Consider the following 21,220-nt stretch of genomic DNA (forward strand, 5'->3'; position numbering starts at 1 on the left):
TTGTGTTACAAGGTCTGAGAAAATAGAAGATAGAAAGAAAGGGAAGAAAACCTATCTGCATAGCCAAAGCAATCTTGTAAAAGAAGAATAAAGGTGGAGGCATATCCCGTACAGAATTCAAGCTATATTATAAAGCTGTAGTTAGCAAAACAGAAGAGTATTGGTATAAAGACCGACATATAGATCAATGGAGCAGAATAGAGAGCCCAGAAATAAACCCATACATATATGATCAGTTAATTTACAACAAAGGAGCCAAGAATATGTAATAGTGAAAGGACATTCTCTTAAACAAGTGGCTGAGAGAACTGGACAGCCATCTGCAAAAGAATGAAATTGGACAATTATCTTACACCATATGCAAATGAATGAAAAATTAATTATGTTGTACACCCACAACTAATACAATTTTATATGCCAATTATATCTCAATTTTAAAAACTTACTAAACTTCAAATCTGATAATCTATTGCATTAAACTAAAAGTACACAATGGGTGTGATATAAAGTTAAGAGGTTAACATGTAGAAAGGAACTCCTATGTATTAAACACCCACCATGTGCCTGAAATTGTGTCAGGTGCTTTTTTTCATTACCATATATAAATATCACTACAATACTTTCACAAAAATATTATTGCCAAGACTGGGGTTGAGCACTGGCATTTGTCCTTGAAGAGACCCTGTTGCTATGGACCTGGTCCTGCTCTCAGCCAGCGGCCCAGAGTGGAGCAGGGGGACAAACATGAATGTTGGAGTTGCCCACAGTGAGGTGGATGCAAGTACCTGTATAATGAACAGCCAGGGCATGTGGCCGACATACGCATCGGGAGCTGGCTTGCTTCACATTGTCGTCCTCAGTATTCCCTTCTTCATTGTTTCTGTTGTTTGCACCTAAACAAATATTATACATACTCTCAGGATGTATGGGTTTTTTGGATGCAGTAAAAAGAGTGCCTTTTGAAACTCCCGACAAAGGTAAAAGCAAGGTGTTCCCTGATTCGTTGGAAACACCTGGACTGTGGAGTGCAATTTAAACCTTCATAGAAGTTTCACACAGTTTTTCCAATAATTCTATATTATCTGGCAAGTCTCTGTCAATGTATGATCCAACTCACTTCATCCTAAACACAGCGTCTCTCCTGAGTTGCTGATTCCAAGAATGCCAAAGTTACACGGTGTTTGGATCTTTGGAATTAATGAGTATTGAAATGTTTTGAAACAGAACAAAAATTTTTAGACCTACTGAGTTTTCTGTAAGGAAGGAATGGTTAGTAAATTGCACTGTTTCTGTGATAATGTGAAATCGAAGATTTTTATATTGTAGGGCTGGTTGGTGTTCTTTCGTGTACTGTTATAAAGTGCAGATTTTTACTGGAAGAGGCCTCTGTTGAATGCATCTGGGATCTTTCTGAAGAGAAGCTTTATAGTCAGGCTGGGCAGGCCCAGCTTATAAATTAAATGGCTATAAAGTGAGGATGTACTAGATAAATTCAAGGAAATGTGAGATTTATAAGAAACTAAGACCAACTTAGTTTATAATGAATGGGATTATGTTAGAAGAAGAAAATTTCCAATCATTTACACATGGGCAATTTAGGTAAACTTACATGTAAACCAGAATCATCCCTTTACAAGTTTATTATAGATTGATTTTATTATCATACATATTCCCCTTTTATTATCTAAGAGGAAATGTATTCCCTTGTTCTATGCAATCCCTACCTTTGTTGGTTTTGCTGGCTCAACATTGTATTGATAGAGGAGGTCATTTTTACATTTATTAAGTTACCGAGTTCATGAAGATCACTTCCGTGACTGGCATTAGAAGACACCAGGCATCTTATGAACAGCCTCCGAATCCACCTTCTAATTTTGGAGCAAAGTGGGTTTTGTTGCCTTTCCAGACACAAGGTTGCTAAACCAGTTAGGAAAACAATTTATTTTATTCAGTTAAAGTATATGGTAATTTAAAGGCCTCTGCTTATTTGGTTGATCAATTGACTTGTTAAAATCTGCCATTTTTTAGAAAAGGAAATAAAATGAACAACTATGTAGCAGACTGTGGTCTGGCAGAAACCATTTCTTCAGAAACAGCACCAAAGTAAATAATTGGAGTCTTTTACAGCAGGTCCCCAGTAAAAGAAAACATCTTTTCTTAGTCCTTGCTGCTTTCAACCCCTGTATTTTTCCTATTAATATTTGCCGTTCCCCATATGGGTCTTGGTGTAGGTAAGCCAAAGTGGTAACTATTTCCAAAGCCGCAATCATGTTGAATTCTTCACTTAGAGAAGCTTCTCATAGTTGTTGACATTAACTCTAAGAAATAATACATATTTTGAGAAGTAAATATTTATTTACTTAGAGAAGTAAATATGTCAAAAAAACAAATTCTGATCTGAGATGAAACGGAAAAACCTAGTAACATTTGTAAACAAACCCCGAAGAGAGTTTATAGACCAACTTAAAAATCTGTTTCAATAGGCTGACTTTTGGGGGTAATTATCATTGTTTGGTATTTCAAAAGTATTGAGTTTAGAAACCAGTTGTATGATAATGCCTTTGTATCTTTGTCTTTTCCCATGCATTTTTAAGTAACCAGAATCTGTATTTTAATAACATTTTTCTGTGGTGTCAAAAAACGTTATTGCCAATATTTTGCCAGTAAAGAAACAGAGGTTTTGTAAGTTTAAATAATTCACTAGCTGGTAAATGAGACAGTAAATTTGCATTCTGGCACATTATTTTAAAGTCTGTGCTCTTTCTCCTTAACACATCATCCTCCTATATACTGAAATCTATACTCTAGATAAGTCTGAAATCTAGCGTCAGCCCTTTGCTTTCTTGTTGGGTGTGTTGACTGACTCAATATTAATCAAATCTGAAGATTTTAAAGTAGCCCAATTTCCTCGCTAGTTTAAATAGAAAAAAAAAAGAAAAAAGCTATCCCTGGGTCTTGAGACTTTATAATAGGTTAGCTCTAGCCAGCTGAGAAACATGAACCAAATGCTCTCACCCACCAATCAAGTAACATGCTCCATCTCCGTGGAGACGAGAAAAAGATGTTTCTGAGAATAGCTCTTCATGGAAATTAAGCATTATCCTCCCTCCCATCCCCAAAGAGTGTAGGAAGAAAATAGAGGTAGACCTGGGACCAAGTACTCGGGACACTTTCAAACCACTACCTCTCATATGTTAACAGATATAACTTGAAATATTTCTTCTCTTCAAAAATTGTTTTTAAAATGCTAACTTATTTTTTCTCTATTTAAAAAGCATTTTAATTGCTGTGACTTTTACTAATTTATTTTAAAGTGTGTAAATATATTTAAACTTAAAAAGTCTAAGTGTATCAACACATTAAATAAAAATAAAAGTCACCTTGTTCACCACTTCATTTATATCTCTTGGCCCTTTGCCCAATTTTCAGAGGTGGTGCAAATTTCTGGAATTCATTTATATATAAAACAATATGAATAAATAAAACTTGTGTTGTTTGCACAAATGAAATCAAACTGCTCTGCCCTACCCTTTTTTTTTTTTAAGTTTTTTAAGAGAGAGAGAGAGTGGGAAAGGCAGCAAAAGGGGGGGTGGAGAGAGAGAGAGAGAGAGAGAGAGAGAATTCCAAGCAGGCCCCTCGCTGTCTGCACAGAGCCCCATGAGGGGTTCGAACTCAAGAGCCCTGAGATTATGACCTGAGCCAAAATCAAGGGTCGGAAGCTTAACTAAATGAGCCACCCGGGTGCCCCTGCACTATATTTTTTTACTAAAAAATTTTCTTGAAGCTCTTTTGATATCAGGACATATTGATCCAAACATTCTGTTTAAAGGATATGTAATGTTTCATTTAATTAATTAACTATAATTCTAGGCTTTATTTTCTGTTATAAGCTATTGACAATAATGCAACAATGGCATGATACGTATATTTTTCTTGGTATAATTTATGATTTTACCAATAAATTTGTAGAGAGAAAATGAACTAAAATCAATGAGTCATATATTGTTCAGTGGCACTTAAAATAATTTTCAGGAGTTTACATTTTTGTCACAAAACTGAATAACATTTCTTGTTTTCTCTAACCCATTGTCTTATAGCAATTTCTATAACTTATGTTAGCTTGTTATGTAGAAAATGCTACTTCACTGTTGCAAAGTTCAACTCTTTTAACATGTTTGTGTACTTTTCCTAGTTTTCTGATTATTTACATTTCTTATTGATTTTTCTATGAAGAGTTGGTCAATAAATTATAAATTTGAAAACTTCATGTGTGTGATTATCATATAATGAGCATATAATTTTTATATGCAAAAATACATAGAATTTTCCTTAAAATAAACATTTCAATAATTGGGGATAAACTTAAATTTACATGTGATAATTTTATATATTTTCCAGGTTTATTGTCATTGACTGGATGGAAATTTTTAATGAAGACACAGGATGCAAGAAAGGAAGTTCTAGAGCTTTTGGAAATAATTCTTGAAATCTTTAATCCAAAATTTCGATATATTCCTAATATTTAATTAATGAACTAAAAATGAACAATTCTAATTTGTTGAGAAACAGTAATTTCAAAATTTTAATGTGATCATAACCATACAGTTTTCTTATTTCTGATATTTTTGATTTGTGCTCCTTTGTTAAGATTTTATCTATGAATTCTAACTTTAAATTTAAATTAATGCAGGGCACTTGGGTAGCTCAGTTGGTTAAGCGTCCGACTTCGGCTCAGGTCATGATCTCACGGTCTGTGAGTTTGAGCCCCGTGTCAGGCTTTGTGCTGACAGCTCAGAGCCTAGAGCCTGTTTCAGATTCTGTGTCTCCCTCTCTCTCTGCCACTCCCCCACTTGCGCTCTGTCTCCCTCTGTCTCAAAAATAAATCAACATTAAAAAAAAATAAAATAAATAAAATAATTTAAATTAATGCTATGATGATTGTGCTCAATTAATAATTCTTGATTTGTAAATTTATCAATACTTAAAATATTTTGGCTGTAAAGAAAATTATATTAAGGAATCATAAATCACTGTGAATCAATAAACAGACATTAAATTTATATGCCTCTTTTGTTTTTATCCTATGTAACCCAATTTCATGAAATTTAGAGCAATATGTCTTGCTGATTTATGACCAAAATCCAGAACATTTTAAAATTAAATACCGACAGTCAGCTAAAATTTTTAAAACTCATTAAACGGAACTGGCAGAATATGTGTGTGTGTTTTTGTGTGTGTGTTTTCACTTACTACAATTTTATAGCAATTACACATTAAGTTTCCCCTCCTTTGATCCTCACTTGATAATGATTGCTTAAGGGTCAAGTTTGTCCCTGTTACTCTCTTCTAGGAGAGACACTACTCTGGTCGGGAGGCGGTGACTTCCGGTAGCTTCCAGGGCTATGCGGAAGTTTGCGTGTGCAGGTTTCCTAGGGCCTCATCCACACACTAAATCCACCCTCTGACTGCGGCAAATAGAAACGCTTATTACCTTTGCTCTCTTTCTGATGTAAGTAATGTCCACATCATGACTGGAGGGATCTTTTCCATTATAAGTCAGATCATGTTTCTCCTCTGCTCAAGCTTAAAATTGCTTGCTGCCTCTCCCAGAGCAAAACCCACATGTGGCTCACACAGCCCAGCCAGCAGGATCTGGATTCCTCACTCCCTCTGCTCAGCTCTCCTTCCACTCTCCCCTTTCATACCTGCCTCCTTGCTCTTCCTCAGACGCTACAAACACACCCATGACTTATGATTTTTGGAGCATTGTTTCCCTTCTGTAAAGAACGTTCTTCCCCCAAATCACTGCCTGCTTCACCTCTACACTTCCTGCTGGTCTTTTTTCAATGTTAGAATAGTCTCAGACTTCTTTGTATAAATTTATGCCCACTCAACAATCTCTATTTTTTTTTATCCTGCTTAATTTTTTTCTTCCTATCACTCATCTCCACCCATCAAATGTTGTATTAGTTTCTTTGTTTCTTGTCTGCCTTTCTATGCTGGTGTGGGAGCTCCATGATAGTAGAGCTTTATTTTCTATACTGCTGCATCCCTGGGACCCAGGAGAGCAGTTTTAGTAAGCACTCAAATGTAGTCTGATTTGGATGAATAAATGAAAAAAAATAATGGTTTAAAAAATAAGAAGGAATTGGTGGAGGTTTCAAGTGCCAAAACAGAGTTTTGTTTTAATATGAAAGCCACAGGCATATACTATGGCTACTTGGAGGAAAGGGTAGAAATTACCTGACAGTTAAAGAGCATAAAATTTCAGGAAGACAAAATCAGAATAAGCCAGGAACTGCTGCTATCCAATCTGATCACTGGGACGTAGTTTAGGAAAACAGTTATGAAAATAAAGAAAAAGTAGTAAAACTAAATGTGACAAAAAGTAAATTGGCTGAATTAACATGGGTGGAGGAACGTAGCATTTCATAGACACTCTTAATACTGTGATCTTTTGAGAAGTAGAAAGCATTGGGGCCATTCCCACAGAGGGAGAAGTTGGGAAGTCAAGCTTTTTTGCATTAAGTGACACTGCTGTTTGGGGGTGGGGTGGGGGGAGGGTCATGTCTCCAGGGTAAGCAGGGTTGTGATATTCTTGGATTGGGGACACCAGGGGAAACCTGCAGACCTGCAATAACCCCCACAATAGGTGAATGAATAGAAAATTTTTCAGTAATAAAAAACTGTCCTTTCCAAACCATGTTTTTATTTTTTATGTTCTATATTGTTCCTACACATATCAAGTAGCTGTAATTTGATCTAAATACTGATTAGTAAAGGAATGATTCCATACTGTTCCAAATTAGCTTTGGAACATACTTAGGGTATGTTTCTTCTGTTTCTAAAGGAGGCATAAAACTAATAAATGAGTCCCCAGTTTCTGTCTGGCCCTATGCCCCAGTCATGTCCCCATTTTAGGATTCTGCTTTGATAGGTAACACATTGGTACAGTGAAATCTCAAGATCCTACATTATGTCCATTGAGACAAAAGAAGGAGGGAGAAAGGGAGAACCACAGGAAGAGATCTTCTGAATTGGGTTATTGCTCTAGGATTTCACACTAGAACCAAGGGTCCTGAAATCCCTTTAGTCTTGAATTTCTGAGTGTACATATCTGGGAAATGTTATGTTTAATTAATTGGTGTTCAGGGATTGAATCAGGACCTTTATAAATTAATAAAGTGAAGTCATACCACTCACCTAATGTCTAAAACTAATGAAATTACAGGTGGCAGAATGTTTGGAGTGCTTAGCCTTGCAGGCTTAGGACTGAAATGACACACCCATTTGTAGAGTGCTTGGCATTTCTGGAGGTCGTGTATCCCTTCAACCATCAAACTCGTCCTAACAAACCATAAGCTTTGACCATATTAAGCCCTTGTTTTATCTTCTGGGTTGTCTTTTGCTATTACACCCACATACTGTGAGGATTAAACCCGAACAGATTATGGGGTAACAACTTAAACTTCTTGGCTACGCTTAGGACAGAAAGAGTGACCATCTGGACTAGTAAGGAAGGATTCCTTTGGTTAAAGTGACAAAATTCCAAATCAAACAAGCCGGGGCAAAAAGCGAGCTTCGTGGAGGGACACCTTGTTGTCAAATGTGATTAAAGAAATGTTGTTAATCAATTCTTGGGACAGGAACACTGCCAGGACTCCCTGTCCTAGCCTCTTATTTCTTCTCTGTTTTTCAGTTTCATTTTTTGTTTCCAATTAGAGACTCTGGCTTCTTGCTCTGCTTGCTGTTGCTGCCCCTTCTCCCAGGAGGTGCTGGCTGGCTTTTCCTAATTCTAATTTGAAAAAAAGCCCAAGGAAGGGCACTGAGTTACTCTTTTTAGGTCATGGGCCTACCCTTGGTGTATTCAGCCAAGGCAAAGAGGCCACCATGCTATGACTGACCCAGCCTGAGGCTGGAGCCCAATCCTGAATGAGTTAATATCACAGGAAGTGGGGGGGCTTGGGGATCGGATCTGAAATAACATAACCACTCCCATTCAAACCATGTGGCCTAATTGGAAAGGGAGGCAGCTCTATCAAGGAGGAGAATGTTGACGATAAAGTGCTGGCAGATGAACCATGTGACTACAGCCTGTATGTGGAGACATTTCAAGGAAAATGAGAAGGCCTTACTCTTTCTCTAAAATTGATGTCCTATATGTTTGGCTTTTTGAGATTCCATACTAGGGATCCATGCATTTCTTTGATTAAAGGCAGTGTCCATAGTAAAAACAAACAAACAAACAAACAAACAACTATTGTTGGAGGAATGTGCAGCTACTCATAGTGTCCTGCCTAAGAGTTATCCTCTTCCACCCATTTTCCTCGCAGACAGAACCGGCCTCTCTCCATAGGAACTGAAGACGTCCCTGAACCTATCACCATTTTGGTGCATGGTAGGCACTTAATAAATGTGAATGGAGACTGAATGCATAAAGAGCCCCAGCACAGCACACTGAGAAGCTGTGGACCTGGAGGTTAATGTCATGCAGATAGTAGTTCAAGTCTCGGTTCCGATCTTGGGAAAGTTAAAATGTGGAAAATATACACATATACTCACATTTTATATATAAGTATCTGGTAGAGTGTCTGGAAAATAATAGTAACTAACCTACAAAGTGTCAAGCACTTTTCTAAATGCTGACATCTATTTGCTCACCTAAACATCGCAACAACTCTTCTGAACTAGGTAGGTACACTAATTATTTGCATTTCACAGATGAGAAAACTGAGGACAGGGAGGGTAAGTGACTTGTCTAAGGCCACTCAGCTAATAGGACACTATTTGACCAGTGTTTATGGAAGTGATTAAATAAATATTAATTATGATTTGACTTGAAATCATTAAGATGCCATTTGTACAGAATCTAAAACAGTGAACAGAAAAAAAGAGAGAGAATATATTATATTAAGGTTATATTGTGCCATCTAGTAATAATCAAGAGAATTTTATCATTGCACATATTTCACCCTATGTAATAACTAAGGATGTTTTATTTTGCTTCATGCAATCTTTAAACAGGCCTCATAAATTGGCAATATGTTTATAATTACAAATTTACATATTTTATGGGACCGGTAAGAAAATAGCCCACATTTAAAGGGTCATTCCAATTAATATTCAAAAAACCAGGTTTTCAGTGCTGATGTTGATAATAACTTTAAAATTTAACAAACACTGGTACACGTTCTCTTGCAGAAAATAGGCATTCTATTCTCAGATGCAGTATAAAATGAGCCAGATTTCAAGGTCTGCAACAGTTTTGTTGGTCTGTGAGCCTTCTTTCTGGGAAATAAATAGTTGCTACTAAGGATAAAGTAAAAAGAAGATAAGTGGTTGGTGCCCTTCCCGAGGATGTGCCCACATATCCCACAGCACACTAGAACTGCCCTGCAGTTTGCATGCAGCTAGATTAAGAGAGAGGGAGCCAGAGGGCACAGAGCTGGCCAGTCAACCTGGTTCTGAATCCACCTGTCCACTCTGGTCCCACCAAACATTTTGCTACCATGCGGCCCTACTGTTCTCTTTTGTAATTGTGTGATTTCTAACAGCAGGATAATAGCGTTTATCATTTCTACACAGTGCAGCACAATTTTAATGTGATATCAGACAGCTTCGTATAAAAAATGTTTGATTTGAGTATTTTTATTTATTTATTTTATTTTTTATTTTTTTTAATTTACATCCAAATTAGTTAGCATATAGTGCAACAATGATTTCAGGAGTAGATTCCTTAGTGCCCCTTACCCATTTAGCCCACCTGCCCTCCCACAACCCCTCCAGTAACGCTCAGTTTGTTCTCCATATTTGTGAGTCTCTTCTGTTTTGTCCCCCTCCCTGTTTTTATATTATTTTTGTTTCCCTTCCCTTATGTTCATCTGTTTTGTCTCTTAAAGTCCTCATATGAGGGAAGTCATATGATTTTTGTCTTTCTCTGACTGACTAATTTCACTTAGCATAATACTCTCCAGTTCCATCCATGTAGTTGCAAACGGCAAGATTTCATTCTTTTTGATTGCTGAGTAATACTCCATTGTATATATATATACCACATCTTCTTTATCTATTCATCCATCAATGGGCATTTGGGCTCTTTCCATACTTTGGCTATTGTTGATAGTGCTGCTATAAACATGGGGATGCATGTGTCCCTTCAAAACAGCACACCTGTATCCCTTGGATAAATGCCTAGTAGTGCAATTGCTGGGTCATAGGTTAGTTCTATTTTTAGTTTTTTGAGGAACCTCCATACTGTTTTCCAGAGTGGCTGCACCAGCTTGCATTCCCATGATTTGAGTATCTTTAAACATTATATCTAGCTCAACACCATAGGATGATTTTTAGTAGCAACTTACATTTATATTGCAGAAATAATATTTCATAACATATGTGATCAATAAATTTGTCCCTGGAGCCATAGACATTTTCCCAGAGCTTTTACATCTAGCTCCATGCTCCAGAAGCCTGGAATCTATCTAATATTCATACATTTCCAGTTATTTGATGAGGTCTTTCAAATCTTGATATTGTTAGTAGGGAGAAAAAGAAAACATGAGAAAGCCAATGTCTTGTACGTAATGTTCTTTCTCCTTGAGATAATGATACTTTATGATATGTGGACATATAATTTTATCCTGCCACAGGTGAAAAAGAGGTGCTACTAGCTTGTTCAAAGTAGTCTAATTATCAATTTCTGTATTAAATGCCGGCACAGGTAAACTAAGAGCTAATGAATGCAACTGATTGAGTGGCAACATTTAAAAGTTGAAACATTTTGAATATCAATCTCATTTTTGTCCAAGGAAAGTTGAGTTTTTTTTTGTCAAGAGGCTTTAAAGTTCTGGGGCTTTGGGACAGAGCCGCCCTCTTTCTCCCCATCAGCCCTTCCACTCACTTCAGTGCGACCATGTTTTGCTGTAGAGAATCGGTCTCTGACCCCGGGGGGTTTCACCATCCTAATGCCAGCAGTGCCTGTTGGAAATGTTGGCCAGCTTGTAATAGATTGGATTATTTCTATGCTGTATATGTGTAAGATTGGTTACTTCTACACCACTGCTCTTGGGCAGATGGTTGGAAACTGTCCATATGCAACTGCAGAAGTAAATTCAATAGAACTCAGTACAGATGCTGAAGTATATTCATTGCCTTCAAAAAAGCTGGTGGCTCTTCAGTTAAGATCCATTTTTATTAAGTACAAATCAAAGCCATTCTGTGAAAAAGCTGCTTTCCTGGGTGAAAAGTAGTAACTGTGCCAAAGTTATTGTTCTTTCAAGCAGTCATTCATATCACTGTAATGATCTACATTTCACATTGGCAAGACTCCCTTCTGATACCTGCTTACATCTTTGGTGCAAAAAAACTGTTAAAAATAAAATAGAGACCCTTAACTGGGAAGAAATGGAAAAAAGCCCATGCATTCCTGAAATAGATGATTTTGAGTTTTGTATCTATATTCCTGGAGGAAGTATCACAAAAATACTCTATACTGAAGGTTGTTTTAAAGAAATCCCAGATGCGGTTCTGTTGAAATTTGTTTCAGAAGAAGACAATATCCTAGATGCATTAATTCTTCAGTATCTTAGTGAATGGCTTCACATAAACCACGTTTACAGTGTGATGACCCTACAGCATCTATCTTGTGGTGGAAAATGCCAAGTTCATGGAGATTTCTCTTTGGAAGTGGTCTTCACCCTAGCTTTTCTGATCTGTTTTCAGTTGCATACCTAATGTCCCAAGACACTTAATATCAACACAACACAACACATAGTTACACAACTATATAGAAAGTTATATTTTCTAAGGACCTATTGGGAAGTAAATCTTTACTTTTCACAGAAACTCTCAAAGAAAATGGATTAACAAAAGATTGTTTAGCCATGCCCCTATACACAACAAATGTAAGTTTTATACAATTAAATATTTCCTAAGTAAGAAAAAGGAGGGGGCCTTAAAATAGAAAATATATACATGTATGACCGATATGTTTTTGACTTGATATAATGTGTGGATGATAATGTCTTTTATTAAATAAATCTGTAATATTGCAGAATCACCTGGTATCCTTGTGGTTGCTTAAAAATGTACCATCTTTTTTTTAGAGAGAGAGAGAGCGTGAGTGGAGAAGAAGGGTAGAGGGAGAGAGAAACAGAGAGAGACAGACAGAGAAAGAGAAAGAAAGAATCTTATGCAGGCTCCACGCTCAATGCTGAATCTGATGTAGGACTCCATCCCTTGACCCCAGGATCATGACTTGAGCCAAAATCAAAAGTTGGACATCAACTGACCGAGCCACCAGGTGCCCCTAAAAATGTACCATCTTAATAAAAATTTTAAAAGTATTTCCTTGAGATATAAAAAGCAGCACTCCTGTAATATCTTCATTTCTACCCTGTTACCTCCTTGAACAGAAATTTGGAGGTGACCAACAAATCATCTGAGATTTATCAGAAATCAATATTCATACATACACACTCAGTCAGGGCTCAACATCTTCAAAAGCCCAAAAGAGTGGCATTTGGTCATATTCTTCTGATTGGGGAAAATACACTGGAGAGCTTTTCTGTATCCAAGCAAGATGTAAGATTCATGATCATCCTCTGGGAATGGTCCATATCCTTACACACTAAAATGAAGTGAGCACCATTATTTATGAATACTTCATGGCAAGACATGATTTAGCCTGCTCTTGGCAGTGACCAGGAACAGTTCTGAAATTATTTAGGAACACTAGAGAGAAGTCAGTTCAGCTGTGGCTGTGTAGGAGCTAAGCAGGTGTATTCAAGGTCTCAGGAGTGTCTGGTCATGTCTACCATACTGTTGGGGTTTTCCTCCACACTCTGTTACAAAGGAATTGTCCTTGCCTGGGTCAGCTGTGCCTGGCCATGTCTCTTACCTGAGCTTAAGATTTAGAAACACAACTGCCTCTGACTCCTCCCCGTGAAGACCAATATTTGAAAGGAAAGATTGATTGGGTCTATTGACGATACTGATGAGACCTGGGGCTTTAGCTGAGTTGGGTTTATGATAGAAACCACATAGGCTTCTTTCCCCAGAGTGTCTGTAGGATTATTTGAAGCAGGGAGTTGGGGCAGGGAGAGGATGTGTTCTATTACATCTTAATGCATCTTAATGCACATCTTACATGCAGTGTGGTGTTGGTGTCACCTCTGTGTAAGACCATCCCAAATGAGTAGACTTTCCTGGTGGGTGCCTTTAGGTGAGGGTCCTGATACTAATGAAAGATCCCCTGTGGCTCTTTGAATGGGAAACATCACATAACTGCCTTGTTTTCCACATCCATTTCCCACATTTTCCTCAATACTATGTTTCCTATTGGAAGCCCACAGGGCTTCCACCTTCAGGAAAACTTGGAAACTATACTTTTGTAAACATCTGCCGTAATTCCTGCAGGCACAAACATTTCTATCCCACCCTATTCTCACCTTGGTCTTTTCTTCCACATTAAGTTCCTGGAATCCTTTCTAACTCTGTCTTCTACCAAGATGTGAAAGATTCTTCCTTGTGTACAATAAAGAGACCAGTCTAGGGGCGCCTGGGTGGCGCAGTCGGTTAAGCGTCCGACTTCAGCCAGGTCACGATCTCGCGGTCCGGGAGTTCGAGCCCCGCATCAGGCTCTGGGCTGATGGCTCAGAGCCTGGAGCCTGTTTCTGATTCTGTGTCGCCCTCTCTCTCTGCCCCTCCCCCGTTCATGCTCTGTCTCTCTCTGTCCCAAAAATAAATAAACGTTGAAAAAAAAAAAAAAAAAAAAAAAAAAAAAAGAGACCAGTCTATCAGCTAAATTGTGGTTCTCATTCCCAGAGCCTGCAATTAGGGCTTTTGCAACAGGCTGTCGTCCATTTTTCTTACACCTAACTTTTTTTCTAGGAACAAGTGTAGGACTAATCTGGGATAAAAAGTTAGCCTTAGGAAATACAATTTAAATCAGAGATAGAGGCAGAGATAATTTTAGCATAACAGCCCTCAGGAATTTTACTAGAAAGAGGTCCTTTTTGGTCCCTACTTGCTCCCCCACTGCTCCACTCATAACTCTAGGTCCTTGGAAATGGATAAAATGGAACACGTGACAGTCTGTACCAGGGCAGGCTGAGGGGAAGAGGCATGCAAAGGAAGCAGAAGAATCAAGGACATATGGAATTATGGCCAGTGGATCCAGAGAGGAGGTTCTCTGATTCTGTAATAATTACAGTGATAGCGTCCATGTTGAGTAGCCTTAAGACCCAAAGTCACAAACCCTTTGGGACCGGGCATGGTTTGTACAGAGTAGAAAAGCACTTCAGATACTCTATCCTTTGTGAAATATATTGATGTTGAAAGTATGCTTCAAACCTGAATCTGAGGATTGTTTTACACATTCCTCTAGACTCCTAGTGTGTGATAAAGAAACAGATTGTTCAATATGGGAGTCTATCTCCCCTCTCTTCCGCAGTTAGTGCATAGACATTATACATACACTTTTATATGACACTCTATCAGTAATGTACCATCCGTCTCCTCTTGGGCTCTTCCTATGCATGCCATGAAGAAGAAAGTTGGATAACTATGTTTTCTTCAGCCTTACTGCTATGCCACGAGAGACAACTAATAAGTTTCTCCGATCCTCTGCTAAACCAGCTCTGGAGCACCTTTGTCTTTATGAAGCCAGACCTCTGGGGAATGCATAATCATATTAATATCCAAGAGATAAATAAATAGAAACATACTTTTAGAAATTTATGAACAACACAAGTTCCTGGAGATACCTTTTGTGTGGTAGTTTCTTCTGACAGCTGACAAACTAGATCTGACACGATCTTCATAACGACCAGAAATCATTGTGTACCTAAATAATATATTCTACTAGGCTTCCATACATGGTCCCTGGACCAAGTGTTTGGGGAAGATTATAGCAGCACCATTTTCTAAAACTGCTCCCTTTCTTTGAATCACCTGCAGAACACCAAACTCTTAATTCACTTGCAATAAAAAGAGCCTCGACATACTAAGAACAGTCAATAAATCCTGGATATCAATTGGTTTCCACATCACTTTCCAACTTTACTGCCGTGTTTCACTATTTTTTTTTTTTTGAGAGAGAGAGAGAGAGAGAAAGAGAGAGAGGATGTGCCAGCAGAGGAGAGGCAGGTGGAGAGACAGAATCTTAAGCAGGCTCCATGCTCAGTACGGAGCCCAGACTGACACAGGCTCGATCCGACAATGCTGGGTTCATGACCAGAGCTGAAATCAAGAGTCCAATGTTCATCCAACTGAGCCACCCAGGCGCCCCAGTTTCACTTTTTTTTTTAATAAAAAAAGAATCTTCACCAGATCATAATAGTTTTCTATCTTTGGTGACATTAATTTCGAAGGGTGTCTATACTTAGAATTGTTCACCAGTATTTATTCTAATATTTCTAGGATTATATATTTTTCAAATTCTCTGGATCATCAAAAATTTGTTTTTTTGAATTGATACATGATTAATGTGGCTGACATAGTGATCTACTGTGATTTTTTGTCATTTAGTCCAACATATTATTGAAAGATCAAACTGATCTGAAACACCACTTTTATCCTATGCTGAATTGTTTCACATTTTTGGGTCAATTTCTGATCTTTTTCTTTTCCACTTATCTGTTCTTTCACCACTGCTACATTTTTGTATAGTTTTCTGTTTTTTTTTTTTTTTTCCCTTGGGTTTGCGGGGGTTTTTCCCCTCAAATATAGGAAAGCCTTGAATTTTCTATTTTAATTCTAGGAAAGAGGGGCTATTTTAAACTCCCTCATCTGTGCTAATGGTTCTTTTATAATCTTAGACTTCCCAGGTAACTGATCTTATCATTTGTAAAGAATCATAAATTTCATTCTTTCTTTTCCATATCTATACCCTATTGAATTCCTTCCTTCCTTCCTTCCTTTGGCTAAAACTTCCTAAACAATGCTGAATAACAGCGGGCAGTGATGTAATCTTATCTTGTTTATATTGTATTCTTCACAGTTTAAATGTTTACAGTTAGGGTTTTTTTGCTTTTGTTTCTTCCTTTAAGTAAATATTTGCTATTGGTTTCATTTACTCATATACTTTCTGGGCCAAATGCAAGATAGAAATGATAGCCCATGAACTGTATATCAGCATTTATGCACTTCATTACAATGTGGGTAGGGTGAGCTTGAGAACTCCTTTTCCCTTCTTCCCTTGTGGTAGGGTCCTGCCCTAAAGAAAAGAACAACAACAACAACCAAAAACCCCTCAAGGTAACCTAGCTATGCCATATGTGACAACATCCCTCATGACCTTGTAACATGAGACCACTTAATCAGATTGCATGTTTGTGTGTGTTACCATATATGGGGGACAAAGAAGTAAAAAATGGATAAAAAAACTACCCCACGTGGCGTTCGGGGCTCAGTTCTCAGGTATGAACCCAACTGAGCCTTGCTGGCAGGAATAAAGTTGCTTCCTGGAAAGAAAAGCCTCAGTGCCATGACTCTGTGAGAATCCTACTACACCCTACATCACCTGTCTAGCTTCAGGCTAGCCTTGTCTGCATTCTCTACACCTTGGAGCTTCATTGTGTTTCATTCTGAAAACCGGCCATTGACTCTCCAGGTGGGTTGGTGAACTGCTGGGTGGTTTGCCATTCACCATGTTAAAATCATCAATATCATGTGTTCTAGACATCGCTAGAAGTCATCTTTCTCTGATTTCCCTAATTTTTTTTTTCCTTTAGCATTTCAATGAGAATTTAGTGGAAAAGTCTGTTCAACCAACCTCTTGGACCAAAGTTTCTTTTAAACATAAGATATATTCAGGGCGCCTGGGTGGCTCAATCGTTTGTGTCTGACTCCTGGTTTTGGCTCAGGTCATGATCTCGCGGTTGCATGGGTCGAGCCCCGCATCGGGCTCTGTGCTGCCAGCGCCCAGCCTGCTTGCGATTCTCCGCCTCCCTCTCTCTCTGCCCTTCCCCCGCTCACGTTGTTTCTGTCTGTCTCAAAATAAAAAAATTAAAAATATATATATTCAACTCTCTAGTATAAAAGCATAAATGAGTCTTCTCTTAAGTAATAGAGACAGATGGAAACGATGCATTGAAACTCGCTTCCTGCCACACATCAATAATGATAACTCCTTTGTAATTGTTACCCTGCTTAGCTTAATTAACCTTAGTTAGAAGCTTTGGTTCCAGAGTGAAAATATGTATATGAATAGGTTGTCTCTTTCCAAAAGAAGTGAAAACTAAGCACTGATGTTGAAGGAGTGCTTTTCATTCCATTTATTCTATAAATTATTTTTCCCCCTTATGTTGGCAAAGAACCTTCTTAGGAAACAGTGTTGGGTTTTGGATCAACATTGTATACTAATTAGAAAAAAAAAGAACCCCTCTTATTGTTCTTTGTGAAAAACAACAGGACCACTCGAGGTTTGTGAGTGTCAATGCCTGATTTTTCTTAAGACTCAATGCTCTGATCAACGGTTTGCCTCACTAGGTCTGATTGTCTTTCACAGTGAAATGTCATCATTGTTTGAATCACATTTTTGGCAGGATGGTGTTCTGTTACATTCCCTAGGAATCAACAGAGGCTGACAGAGAAGAGTGATGGCTCTTCTTATCTATGAAGCTGTCAACCAGAAAATGAAGAGCCACAATGAAAGGCAAGAGAGTGTTTATTTGGGATTAAAGATCTGCAATTTGGGGAGCACAGATTCCCACAGTAACCAGAAGAGTGTCCTGCCTGTGGGGTGAAAACAAGGAGTTTTTATGAAAAGGAGGAAAGGGGCAACTACATGATTTGGATAAAAGAGCATGGTAGGGAAAAACAGGATAAAATAGGCAGAGAGGAAAAAGTTAGGACCTGAGGTCCCTAGGTGGGGAAAAACACGTATTTTGAGACAATGCTGGGAGCATCTGACCACAACAAACTCCCTCAAGCGTCCTCTTAAGAATGTAACAGACACCATCTACTGCCCCTCAGGTTTCCCTCAGGAATTTGACAAAAGACCTGACTAAAAATAAGAAGTAGACCATAAAACATATGACACACAGGGAACGGTATGGCCATAGACCACCCCTGATACAATGGAAATGAGCCACTCAACAAGGAATGACTAGGCATTTAGAGTTACCTAGCCAATAAGGGTAGAACCTGAGAAGGAACGAGGGAGAAGGAAGTCGGGGGTGGGGGGGCAGGGGGTGGGGAGGCTGCGACCAAAACTTTATAAAACAAAGTCCCTTGCTTATAGTCCGTGGGCATTCACTTTCGAATGTCCCCTCTCTGCAAAGAGAGCTTTCATACTATTCTTACTTTCTAATCTTATTGTCTAATAAATGTTGCTGGCTGCTCATTTTATTCTGTGTCCACCTCTTCATTCTTCCAAGCAGCCAGACAATGGATCCCAAGTATTGAGCTAAAGAATCCTGCAACACTAACAGGCTGAGCTGCTTTTGGTTACATACAGATTGACCATTCTGTTGGTGCTAACAAATGAAACTTTATCAGGTCTGCATTATTTAAGTACTCTATCTTCAGAAATTCCACAACCAACAGATTTATGATTAAGGATGCCCAATGTCCTGTCAATCTCACGCAAGGGCCTAAAACAATTGCCTTTTTGCCCAGTCCAAAGGCTTTGGCCCAGTTCAAATGAAGATGAGTAAGGCAGTTTCTCTACGGTGGCCTCTCCAACTCTATTTTAAAATGGCTCCAGTCATGCCATTTTTTTGTTTTTTTTTGTTTTTTTTTTTTGTTTTTTTTTTTTACAAATTTTATGCTCAGAATCTCTCTTGGTTTTTCTTTCTCTTTTTCTTTTGTTATTGAAGTATAATTGACATGCAACATTACATTTGTTTTGACTGTGCAACATACTCTCCTGATTTTTCTTTATTTCACTCAACTAGTTCTCTGATTTCTATGGTCCAGGTCCCTGATTTCCTAAGTAAAACCTGACTGATCTGTCAAACTACCTTTAAGTCTAGCCATAGACTCCTTTTACTCTGCTCTACAATCTCACATTATTATGACTTTTTGTTAGTAATGTGACAGTATGAGGGGCGTATGTCATTTTTCAGGGACTGAATACTTTGTTTGATAGGACTCTGCCCTAAATAGCCTGGACATTTACACTGACTCCCATATTTTCAATTATACTGAGGTTGATATATAACTAAGGTGTGTTATTTAAAAAAAAAGAGAGAGGCTGCAAGGGTCATCTCCTTCTTATACAACTTCAAATTGAAACAACTTAAAATCTTAAAATTCTAAAAGGTCCCCAAACAAGTAGTTTTACTGACACAGACTGTGTTTGTTAGTATTTATCATTTTGCTTATTCCTCAGGCTGATGGAGATTTTTTTCCATGTAGGCAGCTGTCTGCCCTCTGCTGGCAGGTGACCTCTCTGGTCTGGCCACACTGCTGGTGGAAAGGCCCATCTGTTCTCTAGAACTGTTTCTTGGTCCACACGGCCAGAACCATCTCTAGCTTGCTCTCCTGATTCATCCATAGCTTCAGCCTTTTAAATGTAGGGTATGTCTCTTGCAAACAAAAGTGCCAGATAAAAGAACTGTAGTATCTGGGTTCTAGGCCTGGTTATATCCCTGACTCAATATGTGATTTGGGGCGAATCAAATATGTCTTTGAACTAGACCTCAGTTTCTTAAGACATAGAATGAGTGTTCTGGATTTTATTTTATTTCATGCCACTTTCTGTTTTAAAGTTTAAAATTCTCACACATCTCAAGGTCCCTTCTCTATTCATTTATGACTTATTTTCATGGTCCATTGGCTGCTGGCAGAGGGTACCTGTTAACTCGCAAATTTCCAAATTGCTAGGATATTAAATATGAGCTCATATATGTCTTTTAGTTTTCTCTTCTAGATGACATAACTTAATATCCACTTGAGAATTAAAAGTTGAAATAGCAACCCATACATGGAGAGTAAGGGGATTTTATTACATCAAACTCAAATGATAAAATTCCTTGAGGAAATGATACACAGAATAGGCCATGTTTCCTAACAGTTCCAGATAATGGCAACTGGACGATCCTCTTCCACTGGTCCTTGTGGGAATGATAGGGTCTGGGGTTTACCTATTTGGCTAGAAAGCCAGAAAGGAAATGAAAAAAATCTATGGTCCGGAAAGCAATAGAAAGAACTTTTTCCTTCACATGACTTGGAATTATTCTTTCTTTCTTTTAAACGGAGGTATAATGTCCAATAACATTATACTAGTTTCAGGTATACAATGTAACAGTTCAATGTTGGTGTATATTGTGAACTGATCTCAGTAAGTCTAGTTAACATCCATCATCATACATAGTTACAAAACATCTTGTCTTATAAAAATTTTTAAGATTTACTCTCTTAGTGGGATGCCTGGGTGGCTCAGTGAATTAAGTATCTGACTTCGGCACAGGTCATGATCTGATTGTTGTGGGATTGGGCTCGTGGAACAACACAGAGCCTGCTTGGGATTCTCTCTCTCTCCCTCTCTCTCTGACCCTCCCTAGCTTGCACTTTCTCTCTCTCTTAAAATAAATAAATAAACTTAATCAGTATCATTAATTAGTTCTACTTCTAGAACTCAACTGGAATTAGTAACTCCGCAGTCTGCCTTCCCCTCAGCCACTGAAAACCATCATTCCACTTTTAGATTCTGTGAATTTAACCATTTTAGATAACTTATACGATTGAAATCATGCAGTATTTGTCTTTCTGTAACTAGTTTATTTCACTTCACATAAAGTCCACAAAGCTCATCCATGTTGTTGCATATCACAGAATTCCTTTCTTTTAAAGGTGAAATAGTATCCGTTGTATACGAACGTGACATTTTATTTATCCATTCATCTCTCAATGGACATTTAGCTTATTTTCATATCTTGGCTACCGTGAATAGTGCTGTAATGAACATGGAAGTGCTAATATCTCTTGAGATCTTGATTTCAATTCTTTTGTATACATAGTTAGAAGTGGGATTTCTGGGTAACATGGCAGTTCTGTTTTTGTTATTTTGAAGAATGTCCATACTGTTTTCCATAGTGACCACCTCAGTTTGCATTCTCACTCAGTGAGTATTCCAATTTCTCCACATCCTCGCCAGTACTTGTTGTCTTTTTTTTTTTTTTTTTTGATAATATCCATTCTGACAGGAGTGAGACGATATCTCATTATGGTTTTAATTCCCATTTCCCTGATGATTAGTGACATTGAACATTTTTCA

At 38.0% G+C, this 21,220-nt stretch overlaps 2 pseudogenes; both read left to right on the forward strand.

Annotated features, from left to right (window-relative positions):
- The first annotated feature begins 744 nt into the window (after window positions 1–744).
- On the forward strand, window positions 745–1,209 carry LOC123609810 (annotated as a pseudogene).
- A 589-nt stretch (window positions 1,210–1,798) lies between these two features.
- Window positions 1,799–11,747, forward strand: LOC123609948 (annotated as a pseudogene).
- Window positions 11,748–21,220: the final 9,473 nt, after the last annotated feature.

Source organism: Leopardus geoffroyi, chromosome B2 (assembly GCF_018350155.1).
Source record: "Leopardus geoffroyi isolate Oge1 chromosome B2, O.geoffroyi_Oge1_pat1.0, whole genome shotgun sequence".
Taxonomy (NCBI): Eukaryota; Metazoa; Chordata; class Mammalia; order Carnivora; family Felidae; genus Leopardus; species Leopardus geoffroyi.